Here is a 16,818-nt window from a genome sequence, read left to right as displayed (position 1 = left end):
GGTCCAGCATCTTCAGCCACATCAACCACTGCTGTCCTCCTTGCCCCCTCTCAACCATCCGCCACTCCGTCTCTCGCCTTGAGCAGTTCCTGCTCATCTGCCCATAGTCAGGTGTCTGTCAAGGACATGTTTGAGCGTAAGAAGCAAATGTCACAGAGTCACCCCCTTGCCCGGCGTCTGACAGCTGGCTTGTCTGAACTCTTAGCCCGCCAGCTTTTACCATACAAGCTGGTGGAGTCTGAGGCGTTCCAGGGGGACATAACAGGGATTAAACTGATAAGAATAGAACAACATAACACACCACAACTATCTGGCGGCACATTAGATTGCACGTGCAGTGCCCAAAATTTGAAGTAGGAGGACCGACCAAGCATCTTTTTCCATCTCCCCGTTCCTAAAATCAATGCCATATACACGTCCCCTGATAGGGGATGTAACAGGGATTAAATTGATAAGAATAGAACAACATAACACACCACAACTATCTAGCGGCACATTAGATTGCACGCGCAGTGCCCCAAATTTGAAGTAGGAGGACCGACCAAGCATCTTTTTCTATCTCCCTGTTCCTAAAATCAATGCCATATACACGTCCTCTGATAGGGGATGTAATAGGGATTAAACTGAAAGGAATAGTACTACTTAACACACCTTATAATAACGCAGAGAGAGGCAGCGCAGAGAGAGGAGTCTGAAGAAGAGGAGTCAGAGGAGGAAGGTGGCTTTGAGGAGGTGGAAGACCAACCACAGCAGGCATCCCAGGGGGCTTGTTGTCACCTTTCGGGGACCCTTAGTGTTGTACGTGGCTGGGTGGAGGAAGAGACCTTCAATGACATCAGTGAGGACAAGGAACGGGACATGGCTAGCTTGGTATCCAACCTTGTGCAAATGGGGAGTTTGCGGTTGTGCAAATGGACTGTTTGCGGTGCGTTAAACGGGGAGTTTGGTCTGTCACTGGGAAGCGGGCGTAACCCTTACACTACCTGATCGATACAACATCATACCTGATGTTTTAAAGCACGTTATTCCAAACAATTTAGGAATGTTAGGTGATTTATGCCCTTTATGGATTAAAACCCGACTCTGCGTCAACTACGTAATTTTCCATGGGAGTTTTGCCATGGATCCCCCTCCGGCATGCCACAGTCCAGGTGTTAGTCCCCTTGAAACAACTTTTCCATCACTATTGTGGCCAGAAAGAGTCCCTGTGGGTTTTAAAATTCGCCTGCCTATTGAAGTCTATGGCGGTTCGCCCGATTCACCAGTTCGCGAACATTTGTGAAAATTCGCGTTCGCCGTTCGCAAACGGAAAATTTTACATCTCTATTGTTCACCTGCTTTCTGAGGAATGACCACGGCCTCTCAATGGGATTGAGATCTGGGGAGTTTCTAGGCATGGACCCAATAATCCTCACTAGTGTTTTTAATCTTATCCTGACTCTCCTGGTATTCTGAGCCTGCTTGGACCTTGGCTGACAATTTGGATCCTGATGCGCCCTCCTGGTTCTGACTTCTGGCTTGGTATCATTTCAGATTCTGGTTTGCTCTGATTGCTATCCTGGTTTTGACTTCTGTATCCAGTTTTTGAAGTTCTAATTCAGTTTTTATTGATATCTGCTGTTTTGATCCGGCTTGTTTGTTCCGCTTGTATCTTAGTGTGGTCATCGAGCTGTTACTAGATTCTTTATTCCTTACAGGCCCTTGCGCTTATCTAGAAAGGGACTGTTGACCAGTGGTGGGACGATGACTAGGGCAGATTGTGCAAGTAGGTAGGGACATTGGGATAGGTAGTTCAGAGTTCACAGTTCTACCATGCCACTTGCAGCTTGAGTGGCGAACCCACAGCATGCATATGTCCAAGTGGGACTCTTGTAAGATTGAGTTACTTGACCTAAGTTGTATACCTTCTTTAGTTAAAGTGCTGGAAGTGTGCATAAGTGGTGAAATCAAGCAGGTGTTGGGGCCATCTTGTTTATGTATATCATAACCTGCTTGCGTCCTCATATTTTATGAGCTTCAGCCTCTCTCCTTCCCCCTGTCTTGTTCCAGTCAACATCTTTATTTCTATAGCGGAAGTTTGGGGAGAACAAGCAGTTGATGAATGGGACTCCTTTAAACCGAATCTGTCAGTTCCAGCAAGCCCTATTAAGAATAATACTACATGTGTAGAACACTTGCCTCTGACTCCAGAATCTGTAATTTGTAAGTTGATACTCGGTACCATTCACCTGCTATGCACCCACAAACTGGCCATGAAATGCACAGAGAGGACTTCTGGTGTTCTATACATGTGTTGTGGAAAATTTATTGTTCGCCGTATCGTCGCCATCTATCCTATGCAGATGCGCAGATTTATTCACATCGCGCAGAAACTTTCGCACAATGGTCTGGTCGTCCCGACCTGTAGCTGATTTGTGCCCGGCCTGGTATTACTGCAGGATACCAGTGTCATGGCGCCGGCTGAGGCGGGAGGGATGGGACCGTAGAACAAAGGTTTCTTCATCCACGAGGATAAGCACGGCAACGGAAAGGGCGCAAATAAGTGTGCGAACGCCCGAACATAAGTTTGCGCGATCATTCACATCTTCGCCAGCCAATCACTTCATACCATAACCTGCCTCCCCATTGGTCATGATTGTAAGACCGCCTTCCAGCCAATAATTTCATACCATAACCTGTCTCCCCATTGGTCATGATTGTAAGACCGCTTCCCATCTTTTGGTATAAATAAACCACGCCTAGCTGTTGGAAGCAGGCACATTATTGGATCCTACTTGAGAACGTCTCTGTGATGTTATTTTGGAGGAATTGCACACACATCGACGCACACTACACCAAGGATTTCCCGATTGTACTTCTGGCGGTCGTTTTCGGTTGTGAGAACGAGACAAAGGAGCAAACGGCGATATCACATGTATTACTGCACTTATTAGCTAGGTCACCCTACTCTCCAGACCTGCATTACGTATCTGAGACACCATGTGATTGCTATCTACCCGGCCATCTGACCTAACCTCTGAACTCCTGGGTGTATTTTCCCGAGTCTGGCTACAATACGGGGACACGCAAGTATTTTGGATGTACTGCCCACAGGGACAGCAAATATCACATTAACAACATCTTGTATTTTTTGCTGTGGGGCTGTACACCCTATATTGAGTATACATGGGTGGGCCATTGGGCCTGATTGATTGCATACCACATTCTTATTTGTTTGATCATAAGTGCGGCAATATACTCTGTATCAATATTGATATGTATTAATACTGAGGGGGTTCATCTTTAGTTATCTCTTTGAGGGGGGCCACCTAGCTTTTTTATATACAGTATCACTTCAATTGTCGGACTAACACTGTATTGTCCATCAATTTCCTGCACCTAACTAGTAAATATTGTTGGTGCAGCGATATGTTTAAACCATTTGATCTGTATTTTACTGTTTTGACTCTATACTATTGTAACTTTGGATTTGTGTCCCCTGATGAGCCCAGAGACTGTGTTGGGCAAAACGTGTTGGAACTAAGGGACCTACTGACTAAGGACTTTTCATCCTATTGTTTTTCACAATAGAAAGTAGGTGTCTTATTGGGCGAAGATTATTTGAATCCGATGACTCTGTATTTAACAGTACTACATTTTTGGTTTGTTTTATATCTGAGAATTCTTTTTTTTTTTCAGTATTTAGGGTAGGTCAGCTATTTAGACCCACTTTAGGCAACCTAACCAGGTGTTTGCCGCTAATACATCCCCTTTTTCAGGGCTATCCAAGGGCGTATAGGAGGCTGTTCCGTTTTGTAGGCAGGGCCTCAAGTATAGGGTTAGTATCAGGGACCGTTCCTTCATCTTATAACCCACACCTGTACCTACAAAACAGCCTTTCCTGCCTATGTGAAGAAGACAATATATTTTACTAATTTTGTTTAATATATATTTTTGTGTGTGTCCTCACTTTTGGGTTACTTTTAACTATATATTGATTAAAGGTGATTTTTTAATAGGGTGGCAATCTGTGAAATCTCTGCACTTATTAGCTGACAGATTCCCAAAGACATTTGCTGTGCATTAATTGCCCAGCAGCATAAAACAGGTGACAAATTCCCGTTAAGGGCTAATGCACACGGCCATAGTCGTTTTTCGGTACGCAAATAGCGGATCTGAAAAACACGGATATGGGCATGTGACTTCCGCATTTTACGTAACGTCCAGCCCATAATAGAACTGTCCTATCCATGTCTGTAATGCAGACAAGAATAGGACATGTTCTATATTTTTGCGGGTGTAACAGAACTGACTTACGATTAGGGACAGCACATGGCATGTTGTTCGCATCTTTTACGGCCACATTGAAGTGAATGCGGACATAAACAATGGTGGTGTGCATGAGCCCTAAGTCAGCGTGGGGGGGCTTGGAGAACCTTGAGCATATCAACGTTATTAACTTCCGTTGTGTTAAGAGCAGAACAATAAAAATAATGAAAGCGTCGGATTCGACACATAAATGATTTTCAGAACTACAATGATTTTCAGAACTACAGTTGTAACGACTAAGAACGCTATAGTCCGAAATGCGTCAATTGTGCGATGGTGAAAGGTGGTGTCCACATGCTGTAATTTGTTACCGAAAATAAAGACAAAAGCAACAAAACGATTTACAAGTGCTGGAACTTTTTTACATTGTCTATGGACTGAGAACTTGCCTGGTTTGTTCCGTGTAGGGAGGAAGATGGATATATGGTGAGCTGGATTTTTGATTGTGGACTTTGAGTAGAATCACATAAACAGTTTATTTTTTTTTGTGGTAGCCAAATGTAGTTCTGAAAATTTAACATAACATATAACAATAACTCCACCAATTCCCCACGAGAAAAAAAAAAAATTAAAAATTTAAAGCGGTATTCCCATCTCATCCTTTCATGGCCAAGCTGGGAACCATTTGTATAAACTGTGAGATACGGAAAAGTGCAAGCCGGCTGCGCTCTATTGTTTCGCTAAGGCCTCATGCACATGACCATATCCATTTTGTGGTCCACATTTTCCTAATAGAACTGCCTATTCTTGTCTGCAAAACAGACAAGAACAGGACTGGTTCTATAATATGTGGAATGGCCATACGGATGCCGACAGCACACAGATGACATATTTTCTGTAGACAGAAATGAACGTGTCCAAGCGTGATTCACAAAAAATTCTGATCAGAAGTGGACCCAAACAATGGTTGCATGTATGAGGTCTAACTCCCATAGCAGTGAATGGGAGCTGCACAAATAGCGTGGCACAGCAAGCTACATTGCACCTATTAACTCATGAATTACAGAAACGGCATAGCTAGCTGTGCTTCGCTGTTGGTCTAGCTCTCATTCACTATGGGAGTTAGGAAAACAGCTGAATCTGATATACAGTATCTCACTGTAACATGACATATTGGATTTCAGACATTTCCTTCACATCTTTTCAAATCTTTGGGATTTCCCCTGTGACTTGGCTTTACATGTTCTAACCATACTTCTTTCACAATTGAGTGACTCCATTATTTCTTTGTTGGGTTGTGAGTCTCAAACACAAAGGTTCAATTGGTAACTGAAAATTTACAATAAATATTTGATGAAAGGGAACCTGACACAGTTACAATGCCTAGCTCAGCTTAATGCAAAGATACATTTTACTTAGTGATCCTCTGCTTCACTGTAGAGAAAAAATACATTCAAGCCATATGCAAATGAGCAGTTAAGTGCAATCAGGGTGGGTCCAAGCCACTTTGTGTACCCTTTCTCTTACTCCTTCTGACAGCCCCTCCATCTCCTCCTTGACTGACAGTCACGTAAGATCGCTGTGCCGAAGCCTGAATAGTCAACACAGTGGAAGATCAGTAGCATACCTCCGACTCATCAATGTATTTGACCTTTGTGCTGTTGACTTTAAAGGGAAAAGTAGCTTCAAATATGTAACATGTCATGTTACAGTTGACATGTGACATAGCCCCTAGTGATCAAGTCTTGTGTGACTAAATAAAAAATGTGTTTAGTTAATTAAAATGTATAAAGATATAGAAAATAGGAGAAAAGACAGGAACAGAAAAAAACTCTCTTAAAAAGAAAAGTACAAATATTATTTGATATTGTTGTCTACATACGGAACAGGTACAGACACACAAGAGTTTATTGCACAAACAAAAACCAGGGAAGGCAGCACAGACAAAACATGAGCTCTATGTACCGTCAGCACAGTGGAAGAAAACCCCCACTGTGCCACTGTCTAGTAATACTCCAGAGGGGCGTGACTAAGCAACTCCTGGTATTCACTAGGGCCCCAGATGGTAGGGTTAGGCTTTGCAGCAGGAAGTTGCCAGGGTCCACTCTGGAGCGTGAACTAGACAGTGACAGCAGGAACGAATGGACAACAGGTACCAGAAGGTACCGACGGCACATAGGCATACATAACATAGACAGGCAAATACAAACAGGGCAACTAATAACACAAGCAGGAGTACATAGCAAGGAAACAGGAGTGACAATGAGCAGAGAAGGACTTGCTCCACCAGTAGTAAACTGCATGGCCTTACCCATGGCACTCTGCTGCAAAGAAAGGTGCAGCAAGGGCTTGCTGAACAGAGACATGAATACACACAAGGTAACTAAAACATAACTGGCAGAACAGATAACAGAAACACAGGAAAGAGGACGGGAATGAACAAGTAGGAAACCCACAGAGCACAGACAGACACGGATCCCATGGGTCAGCAGCATGGGAGAGTGAGTACAAACAGGAGCAGGACAAGACAACACAAACCAGGAGAGCTGACACAGAACTGAGGAAACCTCAGCCTTATATACAGGTTCCATGGGTGCAGCAGAGAGGCCACACCCATGGAGCAGACAGAGATGATTAACTCCTAATAGGCACACAGGGGAGTTAACCCATAAAGAACCACAAATAACACAGGAACGAAACTTCAGCGAGGAGCGCCGAACGAGCAAGGACGGAAGGTCACAGCCAGAGATAACGACTGTTACACATACATAGTATTTAGTTTTTGCTGTTTTTGTGGTGTTTTGTGACTTTTTTTGTCATTTTTCCCAAAGGCTTCTGTATTGAATTTTAAAATATACCATAAAAAATTCATATTTATAACAAAAGGCCTATTGATGTGTACCCAATGACCATTGTCACCAAGGACACTGACTGATATGCCACTATGTCTCTACCCACTTTAACATCAGGATGCAGGGTCCCAACACCAATGGTTCTAGGTGGGCTACAGAGCCTCCTGTCCCAAACCCTACATTAATCACCTTACCACCTGAGAACTGAATGGCCATGTGACCACAGGTCCTGCACACATATAACCCTAGCAAGGAAAAAACACAATTTGCATGCTTACTGCAATATACGTTTTATTCAATTTTTAGTGGTTTTTTTAATATAAGAAAAATACAAAAAAAAACAGGCAAGACCACATGAAACAACATTATAAACAAGGGCATAACATAGCAGATCCCACCCCCCTCTAAGATCCCACATTTTATCCTGAACGGGGTGCTTCAAAATAGATCAGGGATTAATTACCATCTGGTCAAAAACAAAACACAACTTCAATATTTAAAGGCACAGTAGACAATATAGGAGGTCATTTATGATGCTGAAATCCGCCTATACTAGGCGTATTTCAGGCGCAGTTTGCGGCGCAACAGTCTAAAATTGGCCTATCCCCTTCCCCGCCCAAAATTGGCCTATCCCCTGCACCGGAAGAGACACGTTGCTAAGCCACACCCATTTGTGACATTAACAACAGGATGCAATGCTCTGTTTCTCCTCACAGCAGGTGTGTGCTGGAGGAGATTAGCAGTGGGCTGATTGCTGAGCTGATCTATTCCTGTGTGCTAGTGTCCTGACTAATGGAGCACTGAGTCATGACATATCAGGTTCTGATCCTGGGACTCGGTGCTCTATTTAAACCCCTTCCTGGCCTTATACCAGTGCCAGTGATAGTTAGTGACTCCCTAGCTGTGCTTCTGGTTCCAGTTCTGTGTGCATTTGGATTGCTTCTACTATTGACCTCGGCTTGCCTTTGACTACTCTGACTTGTGTTTTGGTACTGTGTTTTTCATCTGGTTCTGACTATGGCTTGGCTATTTGACTACCCTTTGTCTTGCAATTTTGTACTGTATTGTCCATTCAGTTCCGACCCATTTCCATACGACTCAGTCTCTGTCTGTGTGTGTATGTCTTGCACTTTAGCAGAGTAGGTAACATAGACCAGTTGTGGACTTGCCTCCTAGGGCTTGCACTGCAAGTAGGCAGGCAAAGTGGGCGAGGTTACAGTTAGGGCTCGCTGTCTGTCTATTCCTGCCGACTGTGGTTACAATAGGCTTTCAATAATTTCTCTACAGCATGCATTTTGCTAAGGCCACTGGCTGCATAGTAATTGGAAACACCAGAGGAAATGCCAGTATTATCAGGACCCCTTGTCTACAATTAAGCACTTGTCCACTTTTAATTGTTAAATAAGTCTGCCATTATTGCACACACAAGTTATAACATTAACAAGAAATAATAGATTGATAGAATAAAAAACACTTTGCAAGTTGTGACTAGAGATGGCCTTGCGGTTTCTCCCGGCGGTCGTTTCGCAGCGAACTTTGCTCTTTCGCAATTTACCGAACGTGCGAACATATGGCGATGTCCGCAGGCGCCATATTTTTTTGCTTTGCGCTGAACTTTGACCCATGACACATCCATCAGGTGGGACAGGACAGCCAAATAAGACGTTTCAGCACATGGACACACCCCCACCCTATAACAGAACCCGATCTGGCAGCCATTTTACATTCTGTGTTTTGCCAGTGTAGGAAGAGGTTGCTTTGTGGAGCAGGGACAGGCTGTTAGGGACACCAAACGCTAGCTAATAGGGCCACAAAAGTCCTTTTAAGGACTGGTATAGGTGTGCTATCGATAGGTGTAAAATACTGAGGGGTGTGATATCTTTATAATATACTTTCTAACATAGAAAGTATATTATAGTGCATTTGTATTGTTCAGCAGTTGTGTGCGGTTCTGATGTGATACCGCGGCTGTATAGATGGACAAGCGCTCTTGGAACAACTATTTGCAATGGGGGTGATATTTGAGGGGTGTGATATAACTGCTTCCACAAAATACTGATTGACGCTGCGATGTACTTGTTACCCCAAATAAACAGGGTGGTGTAATATAACTGTTGTGGCAAAAAAAATAATTGAGGGGTGTGATATACCTGCTTCCATAAAATACTGATTAAGGGGTTTAATCTAACTGCTTCCACCAAATATTGATTGAGGGCTGTGATATACATGCTTCCACAAAATACTGATTAAGGAGATTGATATACCTGGTTTCACCAAATATTGATTGAGGCCTGCGATATACCTGCTTCTACAAACTACTGATTAAGGGGTTTGATATACCTGCTTCCACAAAATACTGATTAAGAGGTTTGATCTACCGGCTTCCACCAAATATTGATTGAGGGCTGTGATATACCTGCTTCCACAAAATACTGATTAAGGAGATTGATATACCTGCTTCCACCAAATATTGATTGAGGCCTGCGATATACCTGCTTCTACAAAATACTGATTTAGGGCTGCGATATACCTGCTTCCTCAAAATACTGATTAAGGGGTTTGATATACCTGCTTCCACAAAATACTGATTAAGGGGTTCGATATACCTGCTTCCACCAAATATTGATTGAGACCTGCGATATACCTGCTTCCACAAAATACTGATAAAGGGGTTTGATATACCTGCTTCCACCAAATATACATTGAGGCCTGCGATATACTTGCTTTTACAAAATACTGATTAAGAGGTTTGATATACCTGCTTCCACCAAATATTTATTGAGGGCTGTGATATACCTGCTTCCAAAAAATACTGATTAAGGAGATTGATATACCTGGTTCCACCAAATATTGATTGAGGCCTGCGATATACCTGCTTCTACAAAATACTGATTAATGGGTTCGATATACCTGTTTCCACCAAATATTGATTGAGACCTGCGATATACCTGTAACGCACCTTGTTGGTCAGTTAGGATCTCAACTGCGGAAGCAATGGACATGCACTATTATCCCACTGCCCTTGTTCTTGGCTGTGGGATTCGCGGTTACTCAGTATGTACCCCAGGCGTCTCTCTCAGTCTTGGGCGGAGAGTTTGGGGTAACAAAATCATTTACCGCTATCCATCTATTTAGTATTACTGCTGGAGAGGAAGGTCTCCCAGTATTACAGGAGTCACAAGTTAGTATAAGCTTGTGCACAGTTCAGAGTTAGTATCTAGTATGCAATAGGTTCAGGGTTAGTATATAGCATGTCCTCAGTTTAGTATATTGTATGCCATAGGTTCAGAGCATGTCCACAGATTAGTATATAGTATGCAGTAGGTTCAGAACATGTCCACAGTTTAGTATATAGTATGCAGTAGGTTCAGAGTTAGTATAGCATGTCCACAGTTTAGTATATAGTATGCAGTAGGTTCACAGTTAGTATAGCATGTCCACAGTTTAGTATATAGTATGCAGTAGGTTCAGAGCATGTCCACAGTTTAGTATATAGTATGCAGTAGGTTCAGAGCATGTCCACAGTTTAGTATATAGTATGCAGTAGGTTCAGAGCATGTCCACAGTTTAGTATATAGTATGCAGTAGGTTCAGAGTTGGTTTGGGAGTATCGTCTCACACCAGTCAGGAACCACCCCACTCAGAGTTCCAGGACATTAATCAGAGCAGGTAACAGGCATATACTTGCGGTTAGTTGGTCCTGGCTAGGAAGCCAGCAGAGGAAGCCAGTGGCAAGAAGGTAAGCAGTCCTTCACGCTGTTGTTAGGGATCCAGGTCTGGATATGTGGACAGAGTCCTCAGATGCAGTGGAGCTAGCAGGGTGCGCACTCCATTAGTGGAACACCCTGCTTAGCACCTGTCTTCTATTTAAGGGCCGGACGGTAAGTGGGCGGAGTCACGGAGGGCCCAGCAGCCACTGCGTTCCACGCTGGAGCGCAAGCCAGCGTAACAACACAGGCGGTCGCTGCGTTCCACGCTGGAACGCAAGCCAGCGTATCATCGCAGACGGCCGGTGCGTTCCACGCTGGAGCGCAAGTCAGCGTATCGTCACAGGGAGCCGCTGTGATCCAGGCTGTACTGTTACAGTACCCCCCCCCCCCCTAAGGGACCCCTCCGGGGTACCCCACTAGGAGAGGGTCGGTTGGGAAATCTTCTATGGAACAATCTTTGGAGTCTGGGAGCATGAACGTTTTGCACATCTTCCCAAGAGTCATCCTGGGGACCATACCCCTTCCATCTAATGAGATACTGGATCTTCCCCCGTCTTCTTCTGGAATCAATGAGCTGCTCAACTTCAAATTCTTCTTCTCCTTGGACCTCTATCGGAGGCAAGGGTCGAGGATCACTTGATGGGAACGGCCTAGATCTAAACGGCTTCAGTAGTGACACGTGGAATGTGGGATGTACCTGTAATCGCGGAGGAAGGGTGAGTCTCACCGTGTTGGGGTTAATAATCCTTTCTATCGGAAAAGGACCCAGGAATTGTCTTCCCAATTTCTTGGAAGGTACCCCCAACCGAAGGTTTTTTGTTGATAACCAAACCGAGTCCCCGACCTGGTAGGGAGGACTTTCTCTCCTACGACGGTCGTAGTAACACTTCTGTCTTTCTTTTGCCCGTTGAAGGTTGTCTTTTAGCGTCTTAAGGGTAGTTTGCAAAGTGGTCAGATAATCGTCTGTGGCTGGAACGTTTGTAGGAAGGCTGGTTTGAGGAAGAGACCTAGGGTGAAATCCGTAATTAGCAAAGAATGGAGTATGTAATGTGGAGGAATTCGTAGAATTATTATAGGTGAATTCAGCGAGAGGAAGTAGGCCCTCCCAGTCATCCTGGAGAAATGAGCAGTGACATCTGAGATACTGTTCCAGACACTGATTCACCCTTTCAGTCTGCCCATTAGTTTGGGGGTGATAGGCGGTAGACATTCTGTGGTCGATTTGAAGTCTGGAACAAAGTGCTCTCCAGAATTTGGATACGAATTGCGAACCCCTGTCTGATATGACCTGGCTAGGAATTCCATGTAACTTAATAATATTAGACAGGAATACCACGGCCGTTTCCTTGGAGGAGGGTAACTTCTTGAGGGGCACGAAGTGTGCCATCTTAGTCAGCAAATCCACTACCACCATGATGGTGTTGTTTCCTCTGGAAAGGGGAAGTTCAACTATGAAATCCATCGAGACCCATTCCCAGGGTCTGTTGGCGATGGGAAGACTCATTAGGAGACCATAAGGTCGGTTTCTGTCAGTTTTACATGAGGCACAGGTCTCGCACGTGGAAACGTATTCCTCAATTTGTTTGGTCATCTTTGGCCACCAGAAGTTCCTGCGTATCAGGGTTGTGGTTTTAGCAATGCCGGGATGTCCAGCGAGGGGTAAATCATGGCAAAGTTTGATCACCTGATTGGTGAGGGAGGGTGGTATGTACAGTTGGCTGTCCTTGTAAAGGAGACCCTGTTGGTTCTGCGAAAGACCAGGGGGGGTATTAGCATGGTCATTAATTAGAGCATCCTTGAGCTGGGTTTCCAACGTTATGGTGGCAAGGACGAGTTTCTTCGGTGGAATGATCCATGTGGGGGCCGTGTCTGAGGTGCGAATTTCAGCCAGTCGTGACAAGGCGTCGGCCTTCCCATTTTTTGAGCCTGGTCGGTATGTAATTTGGAAGTTAAACCTGTCAAAAAAAAAACTCCACCGTACTTGACGGCCTGATAATGTTTTATTGGTTTTCAGGTATTGTAGATTACGGTGATCCGTATAAATTGTGATGGGGTGTATTGATCCTTCAAGTAAATGCCTCCAATTTTCCAGGGAGCACTTTATGGCGAGGAGTTCCTTTTCGCCTATGGGGTAATTGAATTCGGCGGTATTTAGCGTCCGGGAGTAGAACCCGATAGGATGTAACGGAGTTGAAAAAGAGCTTCGCTGGGACAGAACAGCTCCTATGGCTGCCTGGGACGCGTCTACTTCCAGCACGTAGTGATGGTTCGGATTTGGGAGAGTCAGTATCGGTGCCGTAGTGAACCTGTTCTTTAATAACTCAAACGCTGATTGGGCGTCCTTGGACCAAACGAACTTCGTGTTGACACTAGTTAAGCGGGTTAGTGGTTTAGTGGTAGCGGAGAAATCTTTAATGAATTTCCTATAGAAGTTTGAGAACCCCAGGAACCGTTGAAGAGCTTTCCTGGAATCCGGAATCGGCCAATTTTGGATGCAAGTGATTTTTGAGGGATCCATCTGGATACCTTTGGGTGAAATTATGTATCCGAGGAAGGGAAGAGAGGTAGTCTCGAATACACATTTTTCCTGTTTGACGTATAAGCGATGAACACTTAACCGTGCGAGAACCCAACGGACATGTTTCCTGTGATCGTGTAAGTTATCGGAATACACTAGTATATCATCAAGATAGATGATTACACATACGTCCAGTAGATCCCTAAAGATGTCGTTAATAAAATTTTGGAATGTGGCAGGGGCGTTGCACAACCTGAAGGGCATCACTGTATACTCGAAGAGACCATACCGAGTGCGGAAAGCTGTCTTCCATTCATCACCTTTTCTGATCCTAATTAAGTTGTATGCGCCTCTCAAATCCAGCTTGGTGTAGATTGTTGCTGTTTGTAATCTTTCTATGAGTTCGGATATTAGTGGCAAGGGGTACCGATTTTTGATTGTTACTTTGTTCAAGGCTCTGTAATCTATAATGGGCCTTAGGCTTGAGTCTTTGTTTCTCACAAAGAACATCCCTGCTGCTGCCGGGGAGGTTGAAGGCTGAATAAAACCTTTTCGTAAGTTCTCTTCTAGGTACTGTTAGAGGTGAACAAGTTCTGGTTGTGCCAATGGATAAATTCTACCCGTGGGTATCTCACTACCCGGCAGCAAGTCTATGGGGCAATCGTAAGATCTATGGGGCGGAAGAGATTCCGCCTTCTTTGCGCTGAATACCTCAGCAAAGTCTGCGTATTGGCTGGGGACCTGGTTCACTCCCACGTGCATGAGAGATTTGAGAGGAAAGCAGGTCTCCATACAATAAGGTGACGTAAACTGAACTCTCCCCTGTTTCCATAGGAGGGTTGGCTGGTGTATTTGCAACCATGGCAACCCAAGAATCACGGGAAACAATGGAGAGTGTATGATATCAAAGGATAAGAATTCTGTGTGGTTATTTTCACATGTCACCATGAGGGGTTGAGTCTGACTGTGGATAGGACTAGAAGTGGTACCGTCAATGAAACTCACGGATATCGGAACGTTTTTTCTCATGTGGGGAATTTTATTTCGCTCAACCAGATGCATATCGATAAAATTCCCCGAAGCTCCCGTGTCCACCATGGCTTCAACGATAATCCGGTTTTGGTCCCACTGTAAGGTGAGAGACGTGTATATGTAACCACCAGTACTATTTTTTGTACTGCCCAAGGTACAAGACGTGCCGCTCTTACCTTCGCACTTCTTACCTATCGCGGGGCATCCGTCAACGGTATGGTCAGCAGACGCACAATATAAACAGAGGTTGAGGTTACGTCTCCTGGCTTTCTCTCTCTCGGTCAGAGGACCTCGGATCGCCCCAATCTCCATCATCTCTACAGCAGGACCCTGGCTGGACGGTCTTGGGTTGGGTGTGAAGCCTGAGACTCTCTCGGCTCTGCGTTCCCTCAGCCGTCTGTCAATGGTGGTGGCCTTCTGCATCAAGGCATTAAGTGTAAGTGGTAATTCTCCTCGGGCTAATTCGTCCTTCAGGGCCTCGGAAAGACCTAGGCGAAACTGATTCCTAAGGGTGAGGTCATTCCATTCAGTCTCCCGGGCCCAGCGAGTGTATTCCGCAATAAAGTCCTCTACAGGTCGTCTCCCTTGTTTAAGGCTGCGAATAGCGGTCTCAGCGGTCAGCTGTTTACTATGGTCCTCGTAGAGAAGGGCCATTTTTTCAAGGAACAGAGGGAAGGATTCCAGGACTGGGTCTTCTTTTTCTAAATAAGTATTGGCCCATGCTCTGGGCTCCCCCCTGAGGTATGAGATCATGGTAAGTACTTTTGTTCTGTCAGTTGGGTAAGTCCGGTGCTGCAGCTCAAACATTAGTTTGCACGCGTTCAGGAAATCCCTGAACTGCCTTCGGTCACCCGCGAATATCTCAGGTGGGCTGACCTTGGGTTCTGGTCCATCACGGGGGTGTCCTGGCCCCTGAGTGACAAGTTGCCGTATTGCCTGGTTTTCTAGCTGGAGATGTTGTATAGTCACATTGAGGGTCTCCACCCTCTTAGTGAGGGTGACGAGGTGACCTGCAACCTCCGCTGGATCCATGTGGGTTCCACTAATATGTAACGCACCTTGTTGGTCAGTTAGGATCTCAACTGCGGAAGCAATGGACATGCACTATTATCCCACTGCCCTTGTTCTTGGCTGTGGGATTCGCGGTTACTCAGTATGTACCCCAGGCGTCTCTCTCAGTCTTGGGCGGAGAGTTTGGGGTAACAAAATCATTTACCGCTATCCATCTATTTAGTATTACTGCTGGAGAGGAAGGTCTCCCAGTATTACAGGAGTCACAAGTTAGTATAAGCTTGTGCACAGTTCAGAGGATTATATTTGCACATTTTTTGGATCTCTTCCCCTGATGATTTATCACCTGAAACGTGACACGTTGGGAACCATCCTATAGGGCAACATTAGGGATACCCGCCTTATCTAGGGTAAGGTATCCGGACAGGGCCGCCCCTTGCGGGGTAGGAACTCTGTGTAGATAGGCAGGTGAAATACAGCGCTGCCCCCTCCCCCATTAGGGCTTTTTAGGGACAACGGTTCCCTGCACCAGTCTACAATCTGAACTTACCTACGACTACATCTAACCCTCGGCCCAGACGCGGTATTATCTCCACCACGCTAGGCTGATCCCTATCAGGGGGCGTCTGAATGGTAAGACTGTTCCATACATTCTAGCCATATCGCAAGTATCTGTTTGTGGCGCTATATATTTTATATAAACTACCAGTAAAAGTTATATTTTAAAGCTCTCCCAAATTTGCTATTTTGTTCATTAAATTGTTAGTGAGAGCGCCATTATCTTTAAATTTCTAACACTCCATCCACCATTTTTTCGTCTTATAGTATGCAGTAGGTTCAGAACATGTCCACAGTTTAGTATATAGTATGCAGTAGGTTCAGAGTTAGTATAGCATGTCCACAGTTTAGTATATAGTATGCAGTAGGTTCAGAGTTAGCATAGCATGTCCACAGTTTAGTATATAGTATGCAGTAGGTTCACAGTTAGTATAGCATGTCCACAGTTTAGTATATAGTATGCAGTAGGTTCAGAGCATGTCCACAGTTTAGTATATAGTATGCAGTAGGTTCAGAGCATGTCCACAGTTTAGTATATAGTATGCAGTAGGTTCAGAGTTGGTTTGGGAGTATCGTCTCACACCAGTCAGGAACCACCCCACTCAGAGTTCCAGGACATTAATCAGAGCAGGTAACAGGCATATACTTGCGGTTAGTTGGTCCTGGCTAGGAAGCCAGCAGAGGAAGCCAGTGGCAAGAAGGTAAGCAGTCCTTCACGCTGTTGTTAGGGATCCAGGTCTGGATATGTGGACAGAGTCCTCAGATGCAGTGGAGCTAGCAGGGTGCGCACTCCATTAGTGGAACACCCTGCTTAGCACCTGTCTTCTATTTAAGGGCCGGACGGTAAGTGGGCGGAGTCACAGGAGGGCCCAGCAGCCACTGCGTTCCA

The sequence above is a fragment of the Bufo bufo genome, chromosome 9 (assembly GCF_905171765.1).
Source record: "Bufo bufo chromosome 9, aBufBuf1.1, whole genome shotgun sequence".
NCBI classification, from domain to species: Eukaryota; Metazoa; Chordata; class Amphibia; order Anura; family Bufonidae; genus Bufo; species Bufo bufo.
Note: the sequence above shows the minus strand (reverse complement) of the source record.